This window comes from Acinonyx jubatus, chromosome D1 (genome assembly GCF_027475565.1).
Source record: "Acinonyx jubatus isolate Ajub_Pintada_27869175 chromosome D1, VMU_Ajub_asm_v1.0, whole genome shotgun sequence".
In the NCBI taxonomy this organism is placed as follows: Eukaryota; Metazoa; Chordata; class Mammalia; order Carnivora; family Felidae; genus Acinonyx; species Acinonyx jubatus.
The window spans coordinates 95,701,877-95,716,163 of NC_069390.1; the positions used below are offsets into that span (position 1 = coordinate 95,701,877).

At 37.4% G+C, this 14,287-nt stretch overlaps 1 protein-coding gene across 5 annotated transcripts in view; it reads right to left on the bottom strand.

Moving 5' to 3' along the window:
* ARHGEF12 (Rho guanine nucleotide exchange factor 12) overlaps window positions 1–14,287 on the bottom strand; it is a 149,809-nt gene that overhangs the window by 96,136 nt on the left and 39,386 nt on the right. The gene's annotated exons all lie outside the window — the stretch shown is intronic.

Consider the following 14,287-nt stretch of genomic DNA (forward strand, 5'->3'; position numbering starts at 1 on the left):
CTGCTACTTACTTAGCATTCATCCTTAAGAATTAGTTTAAGATGATGCTGACACTAATGGCAACAGTGGAGAATTAGAAAGAACCTGGGCTCTTGACACAGGTAAGCCATGAGATCAAAAATCCCTGAGCCCTGGGGCGCCTGGGTGGCTCAGTCGGTTGAGCTGCCGACTTCGGCTCAGGCCATGATCTCGCGGTTCCTGAGTTCGAGCCCCGTGTCGGGCTCTGTGCTGACAGCTCAGAGCCTGGAGCCTGTTTCAGATTCTGCGTCTCCCTCTCTCTGCCCCTTCTCCGCTCATGCTCTGTCTCTCAAAGATGAATAAACATTAAAAAAAAAAAAATTAAAAAAAATTTTTAAATCCCTGAGCCCTACCTCTAGACTTCTTTTTATGTGAGCCAGTAAATGTTCTTACTTCTTAGATTTCCTGTTAACGGGCCACCAAACACACACTAAGTTACACAAACAGCAATCTGTGCCATGCACTGTTCTAGTCACGGGAGATTTACATCTATGAACAGATAGAGCCTCTGCTCTCAAGAAGCTTACATTCTACAGGAAGACAGACTAGACAAGCAAATAATTGTACCAAATTATTTCAGACAGTGGTAAGTGTTATGAGAAAAATAAAAGAGACGTGACTATGACTAAATGGGTTAATTCTGTTTACTCACAGAAGACTTCCAGGGCATGTGACCTGACACCTAATGAGGTGAAAGAGCCAGCGATGAGGAGATATGGGGCCAGAGAATTATAGGCACAGGAAGAGTCATACAAGGTTCACAAGGGAGAAGCAGCTGAGTGTATTTGAGAAATACAAAGTCCAGTGTGGCTTGAGCATAGAAAATGACCGAGAGTAGTAATGAGATGAGATTAACAGATACAGGGGACCAGATAATGTAAGAATGTGAGCCATGTCAACAAATCTAGATGTTATTCAAAGTACAATGGAAAATTAGAGGGTTTTAAGTCATGATCTGATTCATGTTTTAAAGGAGCACTCTGAAGAATGAATAAACCTTCATATGCCATAGACATGAACACCAAGAAAGTCTAATTCAGTCTTTGTTTACAGTAACAGTGTATTTTGCCCCAAACACCAAATACTTATGAAGCACCTAACATGTGAAGAACACCAAAGTTTATAATGTGACATGTTCTGTCATGTATGAATGACATGTATGAATGTATGAATTCCCACCATGTATGAATTCCACATTATCTTAAAGTTAGACTTTATTAAAAAAAAAAAAAAAGAATAAAATGAGCACAGGAGAGGTGGGCTGTTAAATTTTTGTCTATATAATGTCTGAAACTCATAGACGTAACTTTTTCTAATTTTAAGTGTAACATGATTGAGAGGCATCTGGTAAACTTAGAACTATAGTTCAGCCATTTAGTGTCTGCCCAGGCAAGTGTTTCAGTCCTGTTCTAACACAAGTATTTGGATTTTTCCAAGAGCTGATGTCAGGGCTTTTCAGAGAGACAGAACAGCATTTACAGGCCAGAGAAGGAAAAAGGGTTTCCCCAGCAGCTATGCTCAATGTGGCCTTTGTACTGTTCCACTGCTAACGGCAGGAAGACCCTGCTAGATAAAGCTATTTAGTTCCTGAAAAAAAATTCTACCCGGGGAGGGTGAAGGAGGATGAATGGCCAGACTCCCCATTAAGGGAACCCAGCTCGGTTTTCTATCAGTGCTCAAACCCAAATTTAAATGAGCTCATCATCAGAACAAATGTTTCTGAATTCTTATGAGGAAAAAAACATTCTACTGAACTTGTATTTAAAGAGGAGATGAACTGGCTGGAAATTGTAAGTCAGAGAGGTGAAGAATAACACAGTAAGCTGTTGCGTATTTCCTGGGGTTGGATTCCCTGAAAAATACTCATTTGGAAAGAAGGATTAGTTGAGGAACACTCCATACCTTCAAGTCCACACCTGGGAGTTAAAAATAACACTAGACAAATTGCTCCAAATACGTGTCCTCCATTATTCAGAAGAATAACAATTAACAATTACAAGTATCATAATAATAGCTAAAACTTACCTGACTAGTTTCACTGGAGTTAACATATTTATATTACATATAATATATATGTATATTATATATTATCTTGTATATATATATATATATATATAAATTCTAACAATAATTCTAAGAGATAAATACTATTTTTAGCCTCCTTTTGTAACAAAAAAAATGTGAGGTTCAAAGAGGTTAAAGTAACTTATACCAGTTACATAATCAGTAGATGGAGCACCCTTGATTCAAACCCTCATGGTCTACAGTCCCTGTTCTCAACCTCTAGACCACTGCCTTCCCACAAAATACTATCTTCCCTTTGTATAGTTTTTTATAGTTGACCAAAAGTTTTCACATTTTCTCATTTCAGTGAGAATCAGAAAATTAGATGTGATATAACTACAAAATATTTAGCTAGAAAGGTGTTCACACTCTTTATATAGTTTCAGGCAAAGATAAGCCAATATAAACTGGTTACAAAAGAACTCCCAATCCTAGGGAATCTGCGTGTCCAAATCCCAAAGCTCAGTGGAGAATTCAGTTAACATCTACTTGCCATGTAGGCAACTTGCCAGCTATGCATCATAAAGGAAACCTGTTTCCACCTGAATGTGTTTCTTCATGGCAACCATCTCACAAACCACCGGTTCCTTCAATAAATATGCATGAAATTCCAAATAAAGATGAAAGATAATAAAAACAATTTTACTCCACCAGCCTTCCTCGACACTAAAAGCAAAAAGAGAAGGGGAAAAAAATCCATCTTCTATGCAAGAAGGACATGATTATAACCTTAAACCGCTAACTACAAAACATACTTGCCAAATCTATTAAATTCTGGATCTGTACCAAAACAGTATTGGTAAACCTGAACGGGAAACTGATTTCCCTAAACATAAAGATCACAGATCTGAAATGAAGATCTAACTGTCCTTCTTTTAGGAAGTCAATATCCAGTTTGGGGATAAAACAAAGGAGAAGGGGACTCCGTAGAGACTCAGAACAACAGGAGGAAGTAAACTTAAAAAACAAAAACATGCTGACACATTCCTAGGTTTATGATACTGCTGGAGGTAAAGTGGAGATAATGAGGGAAAGACAGAGCACCTGCCATCAGAACACAACACAGAAAATCCTGTAACCAAGAACTTTGCTGTGAGCCACATAGGTCTTTTGAACACAGACAGAAAAGAACAGTAAGTAACAGAAAAAAGGAATAGTTAACAATAACAGCTAACATTTATTGTGCATATAGCATGTACCAGTAACTGTTGTAACTGTATTACTATATTAACTAATCCTCAGTAAATACAATTATTACCCCTGTTTGACAGATGAAGAAACTAAGGCACAGAAAGATTAAGGAATTTGCCCAAAGTCAAATAGTAAGCAGAGAAGCTGAGACATGAACCCAGACCTTACAATTCTTGTTCTTAATCACTATGTAATCTTTTTACAGGAAAAAAGAATATTCAAAAATATACTAGAAAAAAATCCCCCCAAATACAAAATAATTGAAATCTGAACAATACACCATACTCTAAAAACAGACACAAAATAATCAACACTAACACACACACTGCTAAAGTTATGAAAATATAAGATTTTTAAATAAAGAGTTATATGACAACAGTGTTTTTCACAGAACTAGAACAAAGAATCCTAAAATTTGTGTGGAACCACAAAAGACCCCAAACAGCCAAAGCAATCCTGAAAAAGAAAAGCAAAGCTGGAGGCATAATTCCAGACTTCAAGTTATATTACAAAGCTGCAGTCATCAAAACAGTATGGTACTGGCACAAAAACAGACACATAGATCAATGGAACAGAACAGAAAACCCGGAAATAAACACACAACTAAATGGTCAATTAATCTTTGACAAAGCAGAAGAGAATACCCAATGGGAAAAGGACACTTCAATACATGGTGTGGGGGAAACTGGACAGCAAGTATGCAAAAGAAAAACTGGACCACTTTCGTATACCATACACAAAAATAAATTCAAAATGAAGTTAAGACCTAAATATGAGAAAAAATCATAAAAATCCTAGAAGAGAACACAGGCGGTAATTTCTCTGACATTGCCCATAGTAAAATGTTCTAGATATGTCTCCTGAGGCAAGGGAAACAAAAGCAAAAATAAACTATTGGGACAGTATGACAATAAAAAGCTTCTGCACAGCAAAGGAAACAACGAACAAAACTAAAAGACAACCTATGGAACAGGAGGAGATGTTTGCAATGACTTATCTGAAAAAGGGTTAGCATCCAAAATATATAAAGAACTAATAAAACCCAAAAAACAAATAGCCCAATTACAAAGTGGGCAGAAGACATGAACAGACATTTCTCCAAAGAAGACATCCAGATGGCCAATGGATACATGAAAAGATGCTCCATATCACTCATCATCAGGGAAATGCAAATCAAAACTACAATGAGGTATCACCTCACACCTGTCAGAATGGCTAAAATCAACAACACGAGAAACAACAGGTGTTGGCAAGGATGTGGAGAAAAGGGAACTCTCTTGCATCATTGGTGGGTTGCAAACTTGTGCCACCACTATGGAAAACAGTATGGAGGTTCCTCAAAAAGTGAAAAACAGAACTACCCTATGATCCAGCAGTTGCACCACTATTTACCCAAAGAATACGAGAACACTAATTCAAAGGAGTACATGCATTATCTACAACAGCCAAGATACGGAAGTAGCCCAAGTGTCCATCAACTGATGAATGGATAAAGAAGATGTGGTATATATATACAGCGGAATATTATTCAGCCATAAAAAGAATGAAGTCTTGCCATTTGCAGTGACATGGATGGAGCTAAAGAGTATCAGCTGTCAGTATCAGTATCAAAATAAGTCGGTCAGAGAAAGACAAATACCACATGATTTTACTCATATGTAGAATTTAAGAAAACAAACAAGCAAAGGGGAAAAAGAGAGAGAGAGAACCCAAGAAACAGACTCTTAATTACAGTGGTACAAACTGATGGTTACCAGAGGGAAGAGGGTGGGGGGATGGGTGAAATAGGTGATGGGGATTAAGGAGTGCACTTGTCATGATGGGCACAGGGTGATGTACAGAACTGTATTACTATACAATTACTATATTGTACACCCGGAACTAATATAACACTGCATATTAACTAACTGGAATTAAAAAAAAATTTTTTTTAACGTTTATTTATTTTTGAGACAGAGAGAGACAGAGCACGAACGGGGGAGGGGCAGAGAGAGAGGGAGACACAGAATCGGAAGCAGGCTCCAGGCTCTGAGCCATCAGCCCAGAGCCTGACGCAGGGCTCGAACCCACGAACTGCGAGATCGTGACCTGAGCTGAAGTCGGACGCTCAGCCGACTGAGCCACCCAGGCGCCCCTGGAATTTTTTTAAAAATTATTTTTTTAAAGTTATAGGAGTACCTAGACAAAAAAATCTAAGTCTTATGCAAGTAGGAAAGATTAAGTTAGCCTAAGATTTCTCCACAGTAAGATTCCATATGCCATAATATAGGACTCCAGTGTAAGAGATAATGACACAATGTCTAAAATTTCTTTAAAAAGCTTCTATGTATACTGGAAATTAAAATATAAGGAATCTTTAGAGAAATTAAGGATATAAAGCACCTATGAGCCCTTCTTGGAGAGGGGGGAAAAAAACCTACTCAAAGACAAAATCCATCCAATAAAAATATCTTCAAAATAAAGAACTCAGGAGCCATAGTAAAAGGATTGAGGGTGAGCACTGGACCAATTAACATACAGAAACTAATAAATACCTGTAACAAAAGCCATTCCTACTGCCATTCAACAAAACATTAGTATCTCCTCAATGGAGAATTTGTCTTAATTTTGTATCCTCACTGTATCTTACACTTACACTTCTGCACACAGTATCAATAAATAAATGCTTTTTTAAAAATGATCATCTGATACATTAACCACCCACTCATGCCCCCTCCCTCTCTTGCAGGAATATAAGCTCCATGATGGCAGGATCTCTGGTTCACTGCTACATTCCTGGGAAGTGCTAGATACAGAGCTCAACAAATATTTGTCTGATGAAATAATGAGTATTAGACTCAGGAAATGGACTTCTTCTATCTTCTGGGCTTTAAACAACTGCTATTTGGGCATATTCATTTAGATATACCACTGACATCCCAAATTCAATAAACTCAAAACTAAATCCTTACTCAGCCTCTCAAAACTTCTTCTCCATCTAAAATAAATAGATCTGTCCACCTACCTGATCTAGTTAGAAATCTAGAATCATCAATGACACACATTCCTGTCCCTGCTCACACCCAATACATTCAACTCTCCATCCATCCAACATTACTTATTGAGCATTTACTGTATACCAAGCATTGTTCTAAAGGTTGAAGACACAAACTAAAAAGTCTCCATTTTCATGGGTTAACATCCATCATTGCATTCTACTGATTGTACCCTCAACACATATCTCAGATTTGTTTATTTCTGACCTTTGCCACTGGTAGCTCAGAGCTAGCCACCTTGTCACAAATTTATACTATTGTAATAATTTAGGGCACCTGGGTGGCTCGGTAAGTTATGTGTCCAACTCTTGATTTTGACTCAGGTCATGATCTCACAGTTCGTGGGTTCGAGTCCTGCATCGGGCTCTGTGCTGGCAGTGCAGAGACTGCTTGGGATTCCCTCTCTCTGCACCTCCCCTGCTCTCTCTCAAAATAGATGAATGAACATTTAAAAAAAAGTCACTTAAAAGGTCTTGCCACTTCTACTCTTGCACCATCCTCCAATTCATTTTCCTATTCAGGAGCCATAAAATTTCAAAACACCAATCTTAGTGAGTTCCTCCCCCACTTAAATTCTTTCAATAACTTCCCAGTGCACTTAAGAAAAAAAATTCAAACACCAAACATGACATGCAAGACCCAAATATAAAATACAGCTCTTCTTACTTTTTTTTAATGTTTATTCATTTCTGAGGGCCAGAGAGAGACAGAGGGTGAGTGGGGAAGGGGCTGAGAGGGAGACACAGAATCTGAAGCAGGCTCCAAGCTCTGAGCTGTCTGTCAGCACAGAGCCTGATGCAGGGCTCGAACTCAGGAACCACGAGATCATGACCTGAGCTGAAGTTGGATGCTTAAGCGACTGAGCCACTCAGGTGCCCCAAGCTCTTGTCACCTTTCTAATTTCAGCTCCTCCCAGTCTCCTGGCTCACTATGCCCCAGCCAGTGGCCTTCCCTTAGTGCTTCACATGCTTCCCCCAGAAAGGGCTATAGTGCATGCTGCTCTATCTGGGAAACTCTCCCCACCAACCTAATTCCTGAATAAACTTTAGGTCTTTGCTTCAAGGTTGTTACCTCAGAAAGGCCTTTCCTAACTTCTGTTACCCAATTTAAATTGGGTTCCTCCGCTATTGCCTCCCACCATTACCCTGTTCTCTCTTTTTTTGTTTGTTTTTACATTCTATAATTATATTGTATTTAATGTTGGTCTATATCATCAGCTCTAATTTAGACATGGTAAATTCAGCACCTGGCACAGTTCCTGAAGGTGTTCAGTAAATATTTCTTGAATGAATTAATACTTCAACCAAGGAAAAGAGACAAATGGAGAAATTCTAAGCAAAGGAAGAAGCATATACTGATGTGTCTGGAGAAAATGCAAGTAGCTCAGTATGGCTAGAGCATGAGGGTTGGGTTGGGGGAGAGTAATAATGTCTGCGGAGGAGTCTATATACACACACACACACACACACACACACACACACACATATACATACATACATATATACATATATATACATACATATATACATATATACATACACACACACACACATATATATATGTATATATGTATATATGTATATATATATATATACACACGGAGGACTAGAAAGATTCTTAACCCAGATTCCAGCTTCTACAGGCATGGAACATTTTGGGGTAAGAGAATCTCTAGAGAGAATCTCAAAAGAGGTCCATTAAAACACGGGTCTTCTCGAAAGAACCACTGCTAGAGACCACGCAGGAACACTGACAGGTTTTAAGCCAGGCAGTAATATGACCCAATATGTATGTTAGAAATATCCCCTTGGAAACAGAATGAAGAATGGGCAGGGAAAGTATGAAACTGGAGGCTGCAGAACCAATTAGAAAATAGTAACAGCACAGATATTTTAAGTGACGAGGATCTAAACAATACCAAAGGCAATGAAGAAAAGGGAATAAATAGTAAACATAATATTACAGTAATAAACATTGAACCTCCAAGCAGATCTAGAAAGGAGAAGGAAAGAAACTCCCAGGATTTTGGCTTAGATGACAAAACATTTAATTGTGCCACTCACTATGGAAAGAAATGCAGAGCAAGCTTGGGTAAAAAGCAGTCTGATGTTTGCCAAGGTACCTGCTGGACGCCATGGTAGACATGTCTACCAAGGCCTTGAGTTCAGAGAGACTGGTCTGGAAATTCAGATTTGGATGACAACAGAGTTCATGAGAGTAGGGGTAATTCCCCCAGAGATCTACTTAACATCATCTGTAAAATGTTAAGGGTTACACTAAATCTGAAAGATACTTCTACAGTAACAGTCACATGGTTTTACTCTTCATTCTTAAAAATCAGTATTTCAATTTTTTTATAAAAAAAGTCTATAAATGAATGAAAAAAAGTTTATTACAGCTGATCCTCGAACAACACGAGTTTGAACTGTGCAGGTCTACTTACATGTGGATTTTTTTTTTATAAATATAGTACAGCACTGTAAATGTCTTTTCCTTACAATGCTCTTAGCAATATTTTCTTTTCTCTCGCTTACTTTATTGTAAGAACACAGTATATAATACACAGGACATACAAAATATGTGCCGACTGTTACCCGTAAGGCTTCGGTCAACAAGAGGCCATTATTAGTTTGGTTTGGGGGGAGTCAAATATTAAACATGGATTTTTGGCAGCTCAGGGGTATCAGCACCCCTAACTTCATGTTGTTCAAAGGTCAATTGCATATTTTTAAAAAATTTTTTTAATGTTTATTTATTTTTGACAGAGAGAGAGAGAGACAGAGAGAGAGAGAGAGAGAGACAGAGCATGAGCGGGGGAGGGGCAGAGAGAGAGGGAGACAGAATCCAAAGCAGGCTCCAGGCTCCAAGCTGTTGGCACAGAACCCGACGCGGGGCTCGAACTCACAGACCGTGAGAGCATGACCTGAGCCGAAGTCGGACGCTCAACTGGCTGAGCCACCCAGGCACCCCAAAGGTCAACTGTATATTAAAGTTCTTCTTATATATCTATAGTTTCTACTTCCTCCTCATATTCTTATGATATATTTGAATTCAAATTTATGTCACAACTATTAAATACAGGGAAAATACTAAAAACTTGTCTAGCTGTAACTTCTTGCAATGCCAGAATTTTGGCAGTGGTAGAATTTTCTGTTAAAAAGAGTAATTATTATACTGAAAAATACTCTGAAAGTCTTTGTTCTTTATTTTTATTTTTTTAATGTTTACTATTTATTTTTGCGAGAGACACACAGAGCATGAGCAGGGGAGGGGCAGAGAGAGAGGGAGACACAGAATCTGAAGCAGGCTCTGGGCTCCAACCTGTCAGCACAGAGACCAACATGGGGCTCGAACCCACCAATTGCCAGATCATGACGTGAGCCAAAGTCAGACGCTTAATCAACTGAGCCCCCCAGGCTCAGTCGAAGGTCTCTATTCTTTAAAAACATAAGTATGCTCTTTTCTATTTAAATTTGTTTTACTTAATTTGAACAACAGGATTATCGATTATATTTCTAGTTCTTATAGTAATAAACACTCACAAAAAGAGCCTAATCTGATAAATGACATCTACAAAAATCTACAGCTAACATTGTAGTTAATGGTGAAGAACAGAAGGCTCTTCCTCTAGGGTCAGAGACAGGATAGGGACATACCCTCTCATCACTTTTACTCTACACTGTACTATTCTTACAGCTAGTGCAGTAAGGCAAGAAAAATAAATACAAGGCATCCAGATTGGAAAGGAAAAAGTAAAACTGTATTTACATAGAGTACATGATGATCTATATGAAATCAGCAAAAAAGCTACTAGAACTGATTAATAAGTTTAGCAAGGTGGCAGGATTCAAAATCAATAATCAATTGTATTTCTATATATTGTACTAACAATGGACAATTAGAAACCGAAATCGAGGGGTGCCTGGATGGCCCAGTCGGTTAAACGTCCAACTTCAGCTCAGGTCATGATCTCACAGTTTGTGAGTTCGAGCCCTGCCGTCGGGCTCTGGGCTGACAACTCAGAGCCTGGAGGCTGCTTCAGATTCTGTGTCTCCCTATATCTGTGCCCCTCCCCCACTCTGTCTGTCTGTCTGTCTCTCTCTCTCTCAAAAATAAACATTAAAAAAAAAAGGAATTGAAAAGACAATATCACTCATGGTAACGTTAAAATGTTAAACACTAAACACTTGGGGTAAATCTGACAGAAGATATAGAAGACTTGTAAACTGAAAACTTACATGGCTAAGAAAAATTAACATCTAATTAAATGGAGCTATATGCCATGTTCATGGATTGGAAAGCTCAATACCGTTAAGATGTCATTTATCCACAAACTGATCGACAGATTCAAGGCAAGTCCAATCAAAATCCCAACGGGCTTTTTTCCAGAAATGAATAAACTGACTAAAATTCATATGGAAATGCAAAGGGCCTGGAAGAGCCAACAACTTTGAAAAAGATCATAGCTGGAGGATCAACTCTACTTGATTTCAAGACTTACTACAAACCAACAGTAGTCAAGACAGTGTGGTATCGGGGTCAAGAGAAACAAAGAGATCAACAGAACAGAATATAGAACCCCCTGTATATGGACAACTGATTTCTGACAAAGGTGCAAAAGTAATCCAGTCTTTTTAACAAATGGTGTTGGACTATTTGGATATCCATATGCAAAAAAATACACTTCAATTTATACCTCATAACATATTAAAAAATTACCTCAAAATGTATCCCAGACTTAAAAGTAAAGCTAAAACTATAAAACTTCTAAAAGCAAACATAGGAGAAAATATTGATTAGGAAAATATTTCTTAGACATACCAAAAGCACAAGCCATAAAAGGCAAAACTGACAGACTGGAATTCAAAGTTAAAAACTTCTGATCTTTGAAATATGAACAACATATCAATAAAGTTGTTTTTTAAATAAGGAGAGAATACTAAAAGAATTTAAAGACGAGTCAAAGACTGGAACAAAGTATTTCCAAATCAAGTATCTAAGAAAAAGGCAGCATAATTAAAAATAAGACTTCCATTTGCAACTTGGATGGAACTAGAGTGTATTATGCTAAGTGAAATAAGGCAGAGAAAGACAAATACCGTATGATTTCATGCACATGTGGAATTTAAGAAACAAAACAGATGAACAGAGCGGAAGGAAAGGAAAAATTAGATAAAAACGGAGAGAGAGGCAAACTGTAAGAGACTCTTAAATACAGAGAACAAACTGAGGGTTGATGGAGGAGAGATGGGCAGGGGGATGGGCCAAATGGGTGATAGGCATTAAGGAGGACACTTGTTGGGATGAGCACTGGGTGTTACATGTAAGTGATGAATCACCAGGTTCTACTCCTGAAACTAATACTACACTGTATGTTAACTAACTTGAATTTAAATAAATTAATTTTTAAAAATTTAAAAAATAAGACTTGCACAGGCAAGTCATGAAAGAAAAACATATGAATGATAAACACATAGAAAGGTGCTCAACATCACTGGTTATTACATGAAATGCACATAAAACCTACAACATGATACCATTATACACCCACTAACATGGCTGAAATTAAAAAGACTGACAATACCATGGGTGCCTGGGTGGCAGAGTCGGTTAAGCATCCAGCTTCGACTAAGGTCATGATATGGTTCATTGAGTTTCATTCAGCCCCATGTCGAGCTCTGCTCTGACAGTAGGGAGCCTGTCTGGGTTTTTCTCTCCCTCTCTCTGCCCCAGCCCCATTTTCTCATACACTCTCTCCCCCTCCCTCTCAAAACAAACAAACAAACAAACAAACAATGAAAAAGACTAACAATATCAAATATTGGTGAGGCTGTGTAGCAACTGGAACACTGCTGGTAAAAACATAACACAGCCACTTAAAAAAACAATTTGGCAGTTTCTTAAAAAGTTAAATACACTCTGAGAGAGAGAGAGAACAGAGCGTGAGCAGGGGAGTGACAGAAAGAGGGAGATACATGAATCTGAAGCAGGCTCCAGGCTCTGAGCTGTCAGCACAGAGCCTGATGTGGGGCTCGAACTTGTGAACCTCAAGATCATGACCTGAGCCAAAGTCAGATGCTTAACTGAGCCAACCACGTGCCCCAGGAAGTTTATTCTTAATAGTCCAAAACGTGAAACAACCAAATGGCCATCAATGGATAAATGGACAAACTATGGTTTATCTATACACTACAGTATTTATTGCTCAGCAATAAAAAAGTACTAACTAGTGATACACACATGGACAAATCTTAAAATAATTATGCAGAATTAAAGAGGTCAAACAAAAAAGAACACATACTATAAGATTCCAGTGATATAAAACTCAAGAAAATGCAAACTAATCCATAATGATAGTAACAGTGGTAGCTGGGGATGGGTGGAAAGGATTCAAAGGGAAGAATGGCAAAAGGTACAAGGAACTTTTGCGGTGATGAGTATGTTTATTATCTTAATTGTACTGGAGAGTTTTCCCGCTGTATACAAAAATCAAAACCTATCATACTGTATATTTTAAACATATATAGTTTATTATACAATTATACCTCAATAAAGCTGTTCAAATCTCAAAAAGCCTAATGTTCAAATGAACCAAAACTGCCAGTAAACATTATGTCATACCTTAAGCTACTTAAGAAATATTTTAAGTAAAAAGACTACTCAATGGTTTGAATATTTTCTACTCATTGTAAACTAATAGCATTTGAGAGTATATATAACTTAAAGGATAAACCAAAAAGCTATGGAGTTTTGTTTGTTTGCTTATGTGGCAGCATCCAATAATGCTTTAGTACAGTATTTTTAAATATAATATTGGGCAAGCCTATGGTCATCAAGTTCTATACTGTCAATAATTTTATATGGAGAAATTTTAGCAAACTTTACTTGCCTAAACTTAATTGTAGGTTCTCTTCTTTTCAAGATTCTCACACTATTTAGTTCTTCAAAAGATCATTGGAATAACCAAATGAATAATTTTAGCCCCAACAGAATGTGTTGATATTAAAAAGCACAAAGTTACGTATCTATTTTACCAAAGTACTATACAAGTTTATTATTCATTCATTCATTTATTCAATAAATGAATTTATAACTACATACTCTATAGTCAAGCCCTAGCCTAGATCCTTGCAATATATCTGGGGTAAAGGGAAGAGGAAGAAAACAGATAATAATGATCTCAATAAATGTATACTGTAGGAAGTTAGAAGATGGTACATACTTTAACAACACACATTAATGAGACTTGTTTCCATAAGCCACACGTGAAAATCTCTTACACTAAATAGAATCACATTATGTTAGAGCTCTACTTTAGGGTGACTTAGTTTAATCTCACATTTTACAGATGATGGTAAATTATTTACACAATCGCCCAGTACTTGGCAGAGATTAGGATCCCTATCTCCTGTTCACTCTATTGGTAACACTCTTTGTCATGTACAATAATTGTGATAAAATGTTTTAATCTGCTCAGTGGAAAGAGATTGGGACTTGACAGGCCTAGGCTTCATGGTTTTGTTTATATTACTTAACCTCTCAAAATATAAATTTCCTCCACTACAAAAGAGGGCCAGATGTAATTCTGTGACTGGGTTGTTATGAGAATTAAATGTAACAGTTTATGAAAAATACCTACATATTAGTACATGAGTATATAACCAGTATTCATATCTTGGCACCAAAAATAGCACATCATTTGCATGAGTTTTTTTATACCCTCTACTAGACTATAAACCTCATATATACCTAAAGTACAGAACATAATGTAAATACTCAATAAGTAATTGTTAATTTGTTAATATTCTAGGGGTCAACCAGCTTTCAAAATGTGGCAAACAGTATGATAACTCAAATCACCATGATGGGGATGATCAAATTAACTGAAAGCTTCAAAGTATACTTAAAAATGGTTTCAGGCAATCTTTTCTAAACAGAGCTGTCTGTAGCGCTAAACAGTTTTTAGTGTCATAAATCAT